Raw genomic sequence first — 14,364 nt, forward strand, 5'->3', positions numbered from 1 at the left:
TTTATAGGACCAACACGCTGATAATGGTCTTTGGCAGGAGGCCTGTGCCATCCTATATAGTCCTTTCAATAAGTTTTTTAAACACTCTCTTGATATGACAGCTGGCTTCCTGGAGAATGAGTGACCCTAAGGATATCAAGGTAAAATGTCTTTTAAGACCTCACCTCAGTTATCACACATCATGTTTTCTGCAGTATCCTGTTGGTTACAAGGTCAACCAATATTTACTGTGGGAAGAGACTATACATGAGCACAAATATCAGAAAGTGAAGATCATTAGAGCTTAGAAGAACACCCAGCACATTGTAATATAAATAAACTATTAGTGTATTAATATTAATGCAAAATTACTATATTAATATTTATGGCATATAATTATAAATATTCATAATTTTCTTTTTTCTGTTATTTTTTAGAGGTTAAGTAAAGGAGATAAAATGTTAGTAATAAAGTGAGTATCTGGATTTTTTTTTTATTTTGGTCTTTACCAACCCAAGTTTTAAATCTGTCCTTAAAGATTCAGAAAAAATGCCGAAACTGGTTTGGCTCAGTGGACAGAGTGCCGGCCTGCAGACTGAAGGGTCCCAGTTTGATTCCACTCAAGGGCATGTATCTTGATTGCGGGCACATCCCCAGTAGGGGGTGTGCAGGAGGCAGCTAATTGTGCAGGGGTAGGAGTTTAAAATTTTTAAACTGTGTATATGTATATATTATAATATATAATATAAATTTAATATATATGTTAAATTGTAAGGACACCTTTGGCTATTTGGTGAAGCTCATGGTTTCCTTTTCATGATAATATCTAATATCCATGAAATATAGAATTGCAAAGAGAGTTAATTATATTGAAATAGTGTTATCTAAATATTTAAAAAGCAGTTTGTGATAATAGTGATATATTTCTTTCAATAATGTATTAAATAGAAGGTCTAACATGAAACTAATAGCCACCATATTGTTATAGTCATAAATATAAATAATATTTGCAACAAATTTAATGTGACATGAAAATATCTGTGATCCTATTAATATAAGGTACCACTGATGCACAATTACTGCTATTTGGACATAAAAAGGGGATGGATGACTAAAATAAGTACACAGATGAATATAATACACACTATAGATGAACAAGAAAGGCCACTAGAAAAGTTTCAAAAGAATTCTGTGTGTCTTTGGGGATTTTGAAAACTTTGTGGAATGGGGAGAGACTTTGTGAAGAAAGGTTAATGTAACTATTATAGATTTTTTTTTAAAGAGTAAAAATGTGGAAGCAGAATGAGTGAGAACATGCTGATGAGAAGTCATAGAGATTCCTAGGTCAGGGAGAGAAGCATTGCTTCACTTGGCTTGAGTATTGGATGAAGACCAGGAGGATAAAGTTTATTCTTCAAGTAGTGAGGAAACATTGCAATAGAAAAATGGTCTGGCTGAGGAAAAATTCATGAGGTAGTTTTACAAGACATACTAGAGGAGAAAGAAAACAGACACAGGGAGATCAGTAAGGTGGCAATTGTACAGGGTACCCGAGACTCAATGATAATGTAAAAAAGATCTTTTAGATAATAAAACCAGTTGATTTTAAGCATAGAATTTATAGCATGGGGCACTTGTATGAGGGAGGGAAAGGCATTAACCAAACCTTTTTCCCCTAGAGCTGAGTGGGTTGAAATTAGTTAATATAGTCTCCGTTTTCTTTCTTCATTCATTAAAATAACTTTGTTAGTGACTGCATTGTTCTAGTTGCTCTGAAAATTCTGTGAAGATGAAGAAAACTCAATTTATACCCTATTTCTTTGTTCCCCTGAACATAAAATGTGCTCAAAATGTGTTGGATAATTATTGTTTTTGATTCCTCTCCTCCTATTTGCTCTTAAACTTACTCCAGTGAGGTCTTTGCTGCCACTATTTTATTAAAGCTTCTTGTGTCAAGGTCACCAGTGGCCTTCCCATGTTACTGAAGCCAATGTTTTTTAATAGGCATTTGCTCAGTTTTCCTTTTTTCTCCTTCTTGTTCCTTGTCATTTGTCACTAGGTTTCTTTTATCCTTCTGCTGAGTTGCCTTCTGCTACTTGGACATAATTTCCCACTGACTACTACTACATATTTTGTTTTGCTGTATTTCTTCTTCTTCTTCTTCTTCTTCTTCTTCTTCTTCTTCTTCTTCTTCTTCTTCTTCTTCTTCTTCCCTTCTTAATGGTTAAAGTGCCTGAGGGCTCAGTTCTTAAACTTCTCTTCCCTATCAATACAGCACTACTTTCTTGATGATTTCATACAAATTGTGTCTTGGTACAGAATATATCCAAATTTATATTTTTATTTTACACTTTTCTCTTGATTTCTCAACCATGTATCTAGCCATCTGCCTACTCAGTATGTCCATATAGTTGGAGAATTTATATTTCTAACCAACAAATCCAATAGGGATCTCACCTTTTTTCTTTTAAAAAACCCCATGGACTTTTCCATTAAAACTGGTGGTTTCTCCTTCCTGACTGAACCCTGGCTCTTCTTTTTCTTTACCTACCATATTCTATAACTATATTACACATCCCTTTGGTTCTGTTATCTCAGTATGTCCAAAATCCATTCTAGAATCCTGGTCTGCATCACCACCATCTCTCACCTGGATTAGTGTTCTAGCCTGCCCTACCTGCTCTTCCTTGCCATTCCCAAACAATCTAATCCTACTGCAATGTAAGAATGATTATTTTCAAATGTGAGTCATAATGGGTCATTTCATTGTCAAAAACATTGCCTCAGCTCCAAAATTCACTCACTGAAAATGCCTTACAATCACCGATAAGGTCCTGTTCAATCTTCTCTCCATGTTATTGCTCAAGATAATGTTTTTTTATTTCTTACTACTGGTATCATTGCTCATTGTTTCTCTGCATTGCCTGGCTCTTTAGCTGTCTGGCAACACACCAGGGTCAGTCATAACTTAAGATCTTTGTACTTGTTTTTCTCCTAGCAAGAATGATTCTCTCACCTCTTCATATCTCTTTAAACATCACCTCTTCAAGGATACCTGTCCTGTTGCCGCTATTTAAAACTGCAGAGGATATCTTCCCCAGAAGCACCCTTTAGTATCTTTACATTTATCTGCTTTGACTTTATTGTCTAGGTTATGTTACTTTGTGGCATCCTATATATTTTCTATTAATTGTGTTTTTTGCTTGTTTCTCCACATTAAAAGGTCCCTGTATGAGGGTGGGGATCTGCGTTTTTGTTCCTGTGGGAATATCTGGCATAGAGTATGCACTCAATAGATATAAGTGAATTGTCAACCCAGTGGAAGACAGATACATAACTGTGGCATGTACAGCTATGACAGGCACTGTAAAATGAGGGAGAAGCTCTGCTCTGTTCTTGGGTTAAAAATATCCGTCAGGAAAAAAAGGCTTATCTGAGTGTGCTGTGAAAGTGTCAATTTTGAGACCTTGATTGTTGTATTTTAATAAGGATGGAAAGTCTCTGCTCTTTAAACCTACCCTATAATGGAGTTTCTGCTGAAGAGTTAAAAGAATTTTTCTATCACATGAAAGTACACAACTTGAGGTCCAAATAATCCCACTTGAATTAAATCTTAATTAAACATACTGTGCGCATAAGTATTTCCCATACCCTCCTGCCAAAATCCGACTAATTCATCAAGGCTCAAATCAAATGTAATATCCTCCAAGAAGCTTACTTGCCTCTCCCTAAACAGAAATATGCACTCCCTCTTAAGGTTATTGGCTGACATCCATCTCCCCCCCCACAAATTATAAATTCATTGTGATGATATACCTATAGACCTGCCTTGGTGTTCCCTACCATTTATAGAATAGGTCCCTGCATGCAGTTATAGGTAAGAGATTACCCTAAATTTTTCCTTAGAATCCTTCCAAACCTATTAGCATACTGGTGTATCTTAATCCAGTGTAATTGATACATATAATTTTTATGTACTGCCATAGAGCATACAGAAATTGAACTTTTGAATTTGGTTTCCTTTACCCAAGGGGAAAAAAAAGAGAAAATTTATTGGCTACCTCTTATGTTTCAGGCAATGTGCCTGGGCTTTGTACATGTGATATTCATAATAGCACCATTAAGCAGGTATAATTATCTTTTTTTTGGTCTGTTTTGCAAATGAGAAAACTGAGTCTTATAAATGTTAAATAACATTTTGAAGGTCACACATCCTGTTAGTGACAAAGCCAGAATTCTAACCCAGTTGTGTATTATTTCACTACATCACAGTACACATGGCAAAGGAAATGAACAAATGAGAAGTGATGGCAAATTCAAAATGTTGAGAAAACAGTGGGCTGCAATAAAGTGGATATGATGAATGTCACATCCGGGCCTACTTTGTGGAACTAATTCCGAGGTGCTGTAAACAATTGGTTCTTGGAAAAGTTCCCCAGAAAGCTTATACGACAAGGAGCTATTCTTGACTCTGTCTTGAGTAAAACACTGGTGTCATCAGCAGCATTAAAAGAGGTTGCAGTGCCGAGGCACAGTGATGGTTATATAATTAACTCTGACACACAGACGTAAGAAATGCCCAAACCTGTAAGGATTTTTATGAGTTTATTTGAGCCAAACTGATGACAATTGCCAGGGAGAAGAATCTCAATGGATTGAGAAAATGGCAGTTTTACACCTGGTTTTATACATTAGAGTCAAAAGGTAAGATGTAAGGGGGTTACATGAAATCCACTGGTGCTAGATTAGGGTGATAGTAGAAAGCAAATCAGGAAAATCTCTGGCAATGGCTAAAAAGTAAAATAAATGGACACATGTTGGGGTTCTTGTCCCAGCATTACAAAGGGGTGCAGCAATCTGGAGAAAGGCTGATACATAAATTCAATAAGGAGTCCAAAGATGAAACATAGTTTTGAAAGCATTGGGGTCAGAGGAGCTTCAGCTAAGGAAGCTAAAGACTTCCCCTTGACTCAGGACCCAAGCTTTTATTAACACAAATTGGCCTAAGGTTGGAACCCAACCCTTTGATAACACACGTCAAAAGGTTGGGTTTCAAAAGGTAGGGTTTACAGAAGCATTGTCAAATTGGGGCATAGCCTACAGCTGTTCAGGTGTTTGGCCAACAGGAGGCAATATCATGTAGACTAAAATGCCCTAAACTGTCTGGCAGTAGACAGTCCTATTCAGGTTTGGGGGAGATGCTTTTTAGCTGTTCCAACAGGTAAACTACATATGTGGCTCAGCCTTTGTTGAGTTCCCCCAAGCTTCACCAACCTTTTGATGAAACTCGTATAATTATGACATGTTGGAATTGGTTCCTGGCAGACACATACTTATTTTGCATTGGAGGGTATGGAATAGTTAACAGTTAACAACAGGTAACAGTAACAAGGAGAGGTTCTGTGGTCTCGCACTCTGGTGGGAGATTGTGCTCTGAGGGGTCTGGAAAAGGGAAATCTCCCTGAGATTCCAAAGGCATCTTATGTAGATGCCAAAAAAGACATTTGACAAGCTCAGGGAAGGTAACGATTGAACTTTGTCAAGGAAGATACAGGCCCAGGACATGAGTACCCACTACGACTCACTTTTAGTTAGAAAGTTTATAAATTCAGACCATTCTATGTGGTTACTTTAGGTCTCTGAGTTTCTAAGGCCACCATACAGGCCTCCTCTGAGTGTGTAAGGTTTGGTATGTAGGCCCTTTTTTAGTCCACAGACATCTTCACTTGAGATAATATCAGGTAATGATGTCTCCATGAATGTGTTGTGTGTTTTTTATATGAGTTAGAAACTGCCTAAAGGGAAAGTTATAAAAATTAAAATCCATAGAATCCAAAAGAAGCATTTTAAGTATAAATTATGAGAATCCCCGAAGGTCTGTCAGCTATAGGACAACCAAAAAATAGAGCGTCTATGCATGAAGCCAAGAAGCCATGGGGGCAGAAAACTGTAGAGTGTCTAAAGTGAGTTAATTAGTCAATATGTTATTTATTCAAGAAAAGCACCCTAAACTTCAGTATGAGTATAATTTTAGGACATTAAAAGTTGTGGTTTCAGCCCGACTTTCGTTCTGCTCCCTCTGTATTTCCTAAGAAATATTTTCTAGACATCACCAACCTTTAGACCAAAAATAGAAGTACTTTCTCATGAATCTTTTTTATCCTTCAATCTATATGTATTTTTTCAATATGTGGGTGTGATCAACAGAAGGGAGCCACTTTCTTTGTGGCTAAGTCTCTGCAGACTTTTAGAAAATGAGAGCCATGCTCTTAATCTCTTTTATTGCCCTCTCCCAACAAGAATTTTGGCTAAAGGTGACATCAAATCATGACTTTCTTAGCTTATGTACCAAGGGGCAAGTTTAAAAAGCAAATGATACCATCTCCAAAAAGTGTTAAGTACAAGCAAGACTCAGCAGATTTTATATTTCTTCCCTCAATGTGGTCTTTTTTTTCCTTGGAAAAAGTTTAAGTACAGTGAGGTCCAGTCAAGTACCTAGATAATAGTCACTACCTGCTAATGCCACCTGCTTCTGATGAGAAAGGCAACAAAGGGATATGGTGATGACTTAGCCTGTCAGGTCCCTTTAGGGGACTAACCAGAGTCTCATAAAAAAAAGCACAGCACTGGAAACTGCTACCATCTCTGGCTTCCATTTGTTCATTAATAAATAGGAGTGAGTGGTCAAGCATCAACCTATGAACCAGGAGGTCAGGGATCTATTCCCAGTCAGGCCATATGTCCTGGTTGTGGGCTCCATCCCATGAGGGGCATGCAAGAGACAGCCTATTAGTGATTCTCTCTTATCACTGATGTTTCTGTCTCTCTCTCCCTTTTCCTTCTTCTTTGAAATCAATAAAAATATATTTTAAAAAATAAACAGGAGTGAGGAGAGTAGAAAACATATTGATCTATCTTGGGAGGTAGAGATCAGGAGATGATCCACCCCAGTTAGTGTGAAAGTAGTTAGTTCAGATAAAACCAGAAAAGTGTTGAACAGGTCCAAGAGTCACAGCAATGCAATAGCAGATGGGATTCTGAAGAGATGAGAAAATGTGCTGGCTGGTTGAATTTATGGGTTCAAGGACTCTCTACTGGAGGATGGCTGCTAAATCAGGTGAAAGCTTTTTTTATGAAAGAAATGGACAAATCATGGCAGGAAGTACAATACAGACTTCAGAGATCGGTGCACCCTGACAGTTGGCAAAGTGACTTTCATAAAAAGAGAACTGTATTTAGCTGCTACGTAAGCCACTCTCATAGATTATATTTTCAGGTTAATAACATTGAAAAGGAGAAATAGAAATAGGTTTATAATAAAGATGTGACAGTTTTGAGATACTGAGCACATTTTAGGTTTTAACATTTTTGTGGCAAATAACAAAGAAGTGAAAGAAATGATGGACAAGCTGATAAGCTAAGATATGTCTACAGAGTTGTCATTATAGGGAAGTGGAGAAAGAACATGGTTATATTTTTTCTACAAGAAGAGAAAATATAAGGGCAGCCAGTATATATTAAAATACTATAGGACTTTATTTGAGAAAAAGAGAGAGAATTGCCTGGAGGGTGCTCAAACCTGAATTATATGTTACATAACATACTATACGCTTTAATTGAATTATTAAATTATTTTTCCTATTTTATTGATGAAGGTACAACATTTCAGGATGTAAGTAAATAACAATTGTGTAAAACTGTAGGTCCATTTTCCCCCTTTAATGCCTGAAGATCACCAAGGACCTTTACAAAATTAGTGAAGGTTCTTCTTTCTTTAAGAAAGTATAAAACTTCCAAACTATTACTAGTAAGCAAGTCACAAGACCAATGTGCAAAATTTTCAGAAATATAACTTCCTATGTTGCAATAAATTGAATATGTAATGATTAAAAAGTTTCCAAAAATACCTGTTTATAAATTGTACCAGCTTTCTTTTAAAAAAAAACAACAACACATAACCTAATTTAAAATAGTTTATCACTTTAAAAAAATCATAGTCTTATCTTTTTTTTATCTTTTCATTTTGCTATATTTGAGTTGCTGTTTTTCATCCAGATATTTATATCCTGAGTCAGATTAAAAGATATTTGTACATATTCAGAAAATACCAAGCACACAAGCACATAAAAATTGTACATTCTCTCTTTCTCTTTCTACCTCTATCTGTCTCTCCTCTTCCTGATCCTCCCGCTCCATCTCTCTCCTAAGCTTATGGTGTGAAAGGCACTTGGCAAATGGTCAGTGAATTCCAATAAATATTGTTTTACTGAGAGTGTTCAGGCTTTCCCTAGCTGGTTTGGTGCAATGGATAGAGTGTGAGCCTGTGGAATGAAGGGCCCCAGGTTCTATTCTGGCCGAGGGCACATGCCTGGGTTGCAGGCTCAGTCCCCAGTAAGGGGTATGCAGGAGGCAGCCAATCAATGATCCTATCTCATCATTGATGTTTCTATCTCCATCTCTCTCTCCCTTTTTCTTCTTATCTAAAATCAATAAAATATATTTAGAAAAAGAGTGCTCAAGCTTGAGCATCTTCTAAGAAAATACACAAATGACCTTTGTCATCAATTTTACAAATGTATTAGCCACTAAAGAAGGTTGCAACAATTTGAATTCAGAGCTCTATCCCTGGAAATTTATCCTGAGGAAATAATACTCAATACAGAGGAAATATTATTGAGTCAACTCAATAAAGAATGAAATATTAATTTACTTATGACACATTCTTTTGAAATATCAGTTACCCATTAAAATATCTATGATTTTTGTAATAAAATAAAACAATGCATTGCATAAAATGAATGCTAGGCCAATAAATTAGAGTGAAATTAGTATATATAACATGATTTCAGTTACTTCAGACATGGTGAAAAGAATTATATGGAAATTATCAGAATATGACCAACAGTCAAGATTTTAGACCACTTGATAATATATGTTTATATATGTTTTTTCTCTCTTCTATGTGATTTTATATACTTTCCTAAACATTTATCTATCTTTATAATGGATAAGCCTCTAATTCATTTTTAGGTAAATTAACCAGTTTTTAAAATATTTAAGGCATGCCAAAGTAAAAACTTTAATAAGAACAAAGTCTCTACTATGAAACTCAAGGCTATTTTTAGTGACTTTCTTCACTTCTCTTAAGAGAGGCAATCAAATCACTATTAACTGTTTTTGAGTATATAATTAATTCCTAAGATATTCTATGGAAATGCATCATTTATTCAACTGTTCCTATCTTTGATCTACTGATGTTACAATAGGACTATAAAGAATATCTTAAAATTCAGTAATTTAGAAGCATATGTCTAAGCATTGATTATTTTGTATTAACATTTCTTGATGTGATTCTTTAGTCAGTGATTTAAGTTCTTTCTCTTTTTAAAAAATTATCTTTATCTTCATTGATTGCTCCAGAAATAGAGTTAGGATCTCATTGTCTTCTTTTTTTATTTATTTAAAAAATAATTTAAGTTTCTTTTATTTTTTATTTTTTTTGTTGTAGGTGTTAATCCTCATGGGGGATATTTTCCAATGACCTTTTAGAAAGAAGGAAAGACCAAGAGAAACATTCATGTGAGAGAAACACATTGATTGGTTGCCTCCTGCACACACCCAGACTAGGACAGAGCCTGAAACCAAGATACAAGCCCCTGACCATAATCAAACTCAGGATCCTTTGGTCAACAGGCCAATAATGCTCTATCCACTGAGCCAAACTGATTAGGGTTAAATTAATCTTTAGAGAGAAGAAAGAGAGGTAGGAACATTGATTGGCTGCCTCCTCCACATCCCTTCCAGGGATCATGCCCATAACCCCAGTATGTGCTCTAACTGGGGGATTTAAATAGCAACCTTGTGATGCACAGGATAACACACCCAACCAACTGGGCCACACAGGCCAAGGCTCACTCTCTTCTTCATAGACTACTGACTTTCACAGCTCCTGGCTACCTCAAAATAGATTTATTTTGTATGGTTCTGAACTAGAGCCAAAGAGATGAATTCTGGGGAGCATATGTCAAGTCATTTTTTAAAAACAGTGCTTTCTAATAAAAGCAATAACGACAGTGGAGAGAATCTCTATTTTCATACTTATTTACCTTCTAATGGCCGCTCTCCATATGAAGCATTAGGTTCTTCAGCATTGAAAATGCTTCAGGAGAACATGAAATGACCTGTCAAATATATTGAGAAAGAAATTATAAATGTTTGAATGGGATGACCTGAATAATTTTTTAACACTCTCTCCAAGTCTCACAATCTCTTTTGTCTGTGTTAGAACTTTTGGCTTAAGAATTTAGTTAGCATCCTGACAGCTTTCTGAGAAGGGTTGGAAAAGCCACTCAGCTGGTAGATTTCTACACATAAAAAGAGGGAATGGAATAGTTATGTCAGGCTAATACACAGATTAATTAGCTGATGTGTTCAGTCTGATAAAGATTCTTCAATACCAGGTCTACCTAATAATAAAGGCTGCAGAAGGGCCCCAGTGGGCTTTCCCCATTTAACCAGCTCTTTGTAATGGTAAAATGGAGGGCAAAGGTGAAATGGCCAAAAGAAAAAAAGAGTGCCCCCCCACACAAATGCAAAAGCTTAAAAACACACTCACACAACAACTTAATTAACCTGGGGAGGCCTCTGCCACCTCAATGTCTCAAAGCAGATGAGTTAGACAGAATATTTAAAAGGTTTTCTGCTTTGCAATGAGAAAAGGATCTCCAGTTAACCAGCATATCCTGGTTTGGGCTTTTCCAATGACCTCCTCATTTTGCACTTTTTAAAATAAACTTTAATTTTTAGAACAGTTTTAGGTTTATAAAAAATTGCAGTTCACAAAATTTTCATATATCCCACAGCCAGTTTCCCCTATTATTAACATTTTACATTAGCATGGTATATTTGTTATAATTAATGAAAGGATATTTATATATTATCATGAAGTACTGTACGTACTTTATTCAGATTTACCTACTCAATATTAATATTTAATTTAATTTTGATTTATGTTTACTTTTTATTTTTGAGATGCTGATAATGGTAGAATAAGAAAATCATAAATGGGTTCAGCAGATTTTTCAAAATTTTCTGTAATACAGAACTGAACTGAAATCTGTCCATTCTTCCTCCATTACTGATGTCCCCATACCAGGTCACACTGTTTCTTTTGGGGGATCAAGCATATCAAATTGGTGTCTCAGGCCAATTTTAAAAGCCTTAATAGTGAGACACATATAGGTACCACAACAGGCAACCTACCATCCCTCCAACTGATTTGTGCAATTTTGAAAATGAAGGCAGAATTGCATGGAGGTATAAAATAATACTACTGTGAAAATTTGGACCTCTGCTTATCCCCAATGTGGCCATTAAAAAAATTATATATATATATATATATCGTTGAAAGCAATACAGAGGCTTCTCTTCCCTTCCCACATTGACCCCTTCCCCCAAACTCCTTTCCCCTCCCTAGGCCTTCCCTGAATGAACTATTGTCTGTCCATGGGCTGTGCATATATGCCTCTAAGTTCATTCATCTCCACAGCAAGCCAGTTCACAAGGGCATTGGGCAGCTTATTAAATATAGTAATGTGTTTTGGAATTGTCCTTAGAATGATGAGATGGATGCCAAATAATATTAACCTATTTTTTTTTTCTTTTCTGAGTTTGATCAAATGCTTAACAGATATTTTCCAAAATGTACATGGGAAATCTACAATATATACTAATGTTTATAAACAGTCCCTAGATTTTATGATCCCTATTAGACACGATATATGTTAGTTGTATTCTCAAATGTATTTGAGGCACACATTTGGTTGTGCATAATATACATAAGATAGGAAGGTCTTTTCTCCATTGAAGGAAATTCATTTTATCACACTGAATGATTGATACCAGGACAGAGGAAAGGGAGAGGCAGTCAGCATGAAATTGATTCAATTTACCTACTAAAAGCAAATACCACAATAATCTACTAACTCCACTAAAGGTAATAATAATTATAATTGAGGTTATTAAAACATTATAAAAGCTATATAACTGTTTTTATAGCCATAAAAAATCTATCTTAGGGAATAGGGGATAATCCCAGGCAAATTTTGGTCCTTCTGTTACTGTAAACATTATATTCATCCATCCATCCATTCATCCATCCATCCATTCATCAATATCTGCATTTGATAAATATGTATTAAATACCTACTCTGTACCAGGTCCTACACCAGTATTTGGAGATACAGCAACAAATGGAAATAGGTGAAGACCACTCTCCTCATTGAGCATGTATTTGTATTTATTAGTTTACCCTATTATTGTTCACTAGAGGCACGGTACATGGAAATTCATGCACTGGAGGGGGTGTTTCTCAGCCCTGCTTGCCCCCTATCACAGTCCAGGAGCCCTCAGGTGTGGGAGGCAACCTGGTGATCAGGGGAAGGCAACACCCCCATCACACCTCTGCTGCTGTCAGTGATGGCAGCACAAGCCTTGGCCGGCCCCAGATACCTGTGCCTCGGACTGCCCTGGGTGGCTGGGCAGCTGCCATCTGAGGCTTGCCTGGGCCTCAGGCTGGCCCTGGGTGGCTGGGGGGCTTAGGGGACTGGTGGACTCCGGAGGTAGTGCATGGAGCTGCCAGACCTGCCTGGGGGTGGGCCCGGCTGTGCTGCACACCTGCCACCCCTGCAGGGTTGAGGGAACTGGGTGCCACCATCTTGTGGCTGTGGGCACTGCCATCGTTGAGGGCATGGCAGTCAATTAGCATATCCACTCCTTATTGGCTGTGAGTGCTGCCATCTTTGTGACAGTGTTAGGGTCAATTAGCATATGACCTCTTTATTAAATAGGATTATTTTCATAAAGTATGCCCCGTGGTAGTAACTGACTTGGGGAAAAATAATGTAAGGGATGGGTGGCAATTATGGCAAGATCATTTTGTTTTTAAAGAGTGTGGTTTAGGAAGGATGTGCTAAAAATTGAAATTAGAGCAGAGGCCTGAGGGGGACAAAGATGGTACTGTGTGGATTCCTAGGATAACCGGCAGGGGACCCTGAACCCAGAACAGGGGAACTGGCTTAGCCAGCATTCCATCATGTGACCACACATGACTCAGTGTGGAGGACAGTAATAGCAGATAAGGTGAGACCTGAGAGGAGCCAGATCTCATAGGACACTTTAGGCCATTGTAAAGGTCTATCGAGTTTGGAAATGATGAAGAGGTCAGTAATTTAGGGGAGACTGGAAAAGTCGTGGTATCCTAGAAGTTAAGAGAAAAAGGAGTTTTAAGGAAAATTTTAATAGTATTCCATACTTCAAAAAAAAATACTCATTGTTCATTACCTGTGACTTTCACACAACTGTTACTATTGCAAGTAGCCATGTTTATCTTATTCTCTATTGCCTCTGCTACTACTAGCCCAGTTCCTGAAACATAGAAACACACTCAATAAATACCTATTTTTTAAAAAGAGGAGTATGTTTTATAGTTCAGTGATCACAGCATATTTCTTTTATTAGCCTTTCCTTTTACAGATGAGGGGGAAAAAGACCAGAAAGGGTAAGGGACTGCCAGAGGCACTGTCAGGTTATCTAAGCCTACAATCTTTGTGGTCTTGATAATAGAGCTTAAATGTTCAGAGCAAATTCCTGAGATCTGGGAATTTGCTGCCCATCTTGAATATTAGAAAAAAAAAAATGTGAACATTACCTGCTGCTCTTTGCTGGCTACGAATACACCTCATAGTGCCAATTTTGCCTCCCCCCTCTCAGATGTCCCCAGCTACCCTGCTGAATTCTCATCTTGCCAGCCACAGCCTCACTTGGGCATCTAATGCCCAGGGTAAACAAACAAGAAATCATCACTTGGAGCAAACATCTGATTATCTCAGCAGCAATTGCTATGAAAACAGAACACAGGAAAGGGCAGCTGCCTGCTTCGCTGCTTCCATTGCAGGCTCTGATTGTTCTGGAATGAGGTGGCCTTTCCACCTGGCAGTGGATCACACGGCCAGGTGGTGCCAGGTGGCATAGACTGTGGGGAAGAAGTTGGAACATCTGTGACCCCCATTCAGGCTCTAATGAGTCTCCTCAAATCTCTAGGGTGTCCTAGCCTGAAAAAAATAAAAATAAAAGAAGAAAGGGCAGTAAGGATCTTATTTAGGATCCTAGCTCTATCCTAGCCTATAGTGTATGCACTGGTGATCTTAAGCAAGATGTTGTATCTCTGTTGATACTGTTGCATTAGTGGTAAAATGCTACCAACACCTAACACACAGTGCTGTTGTGAGACTTAATGAAAGAGTCCCTGGAAAGACCTTCTGATGCTGGAGACCACAGGATGTTAGCTGACTCTGATGCAAAATGGCACTTGTAATGTCCAGCTTA

The sequence above is a fragment of the Pipistrellus kuhlii genome, unplaced genomic scaffold (genome assembly GCF_014108245.1).
Source record: "Pipistrellus kuhlii isolate mPipKuh1 unplaced genomic scaffold, mPipKuh1.p scaffold_m20_p_12, whole genome shotgun sequence".
NCBI lineage: Eukaryota > Metazoa > Chordata > Mammalia > Chiroptera > Vespertilionidae > Pipistrellus > Pipistrellus kuhlii.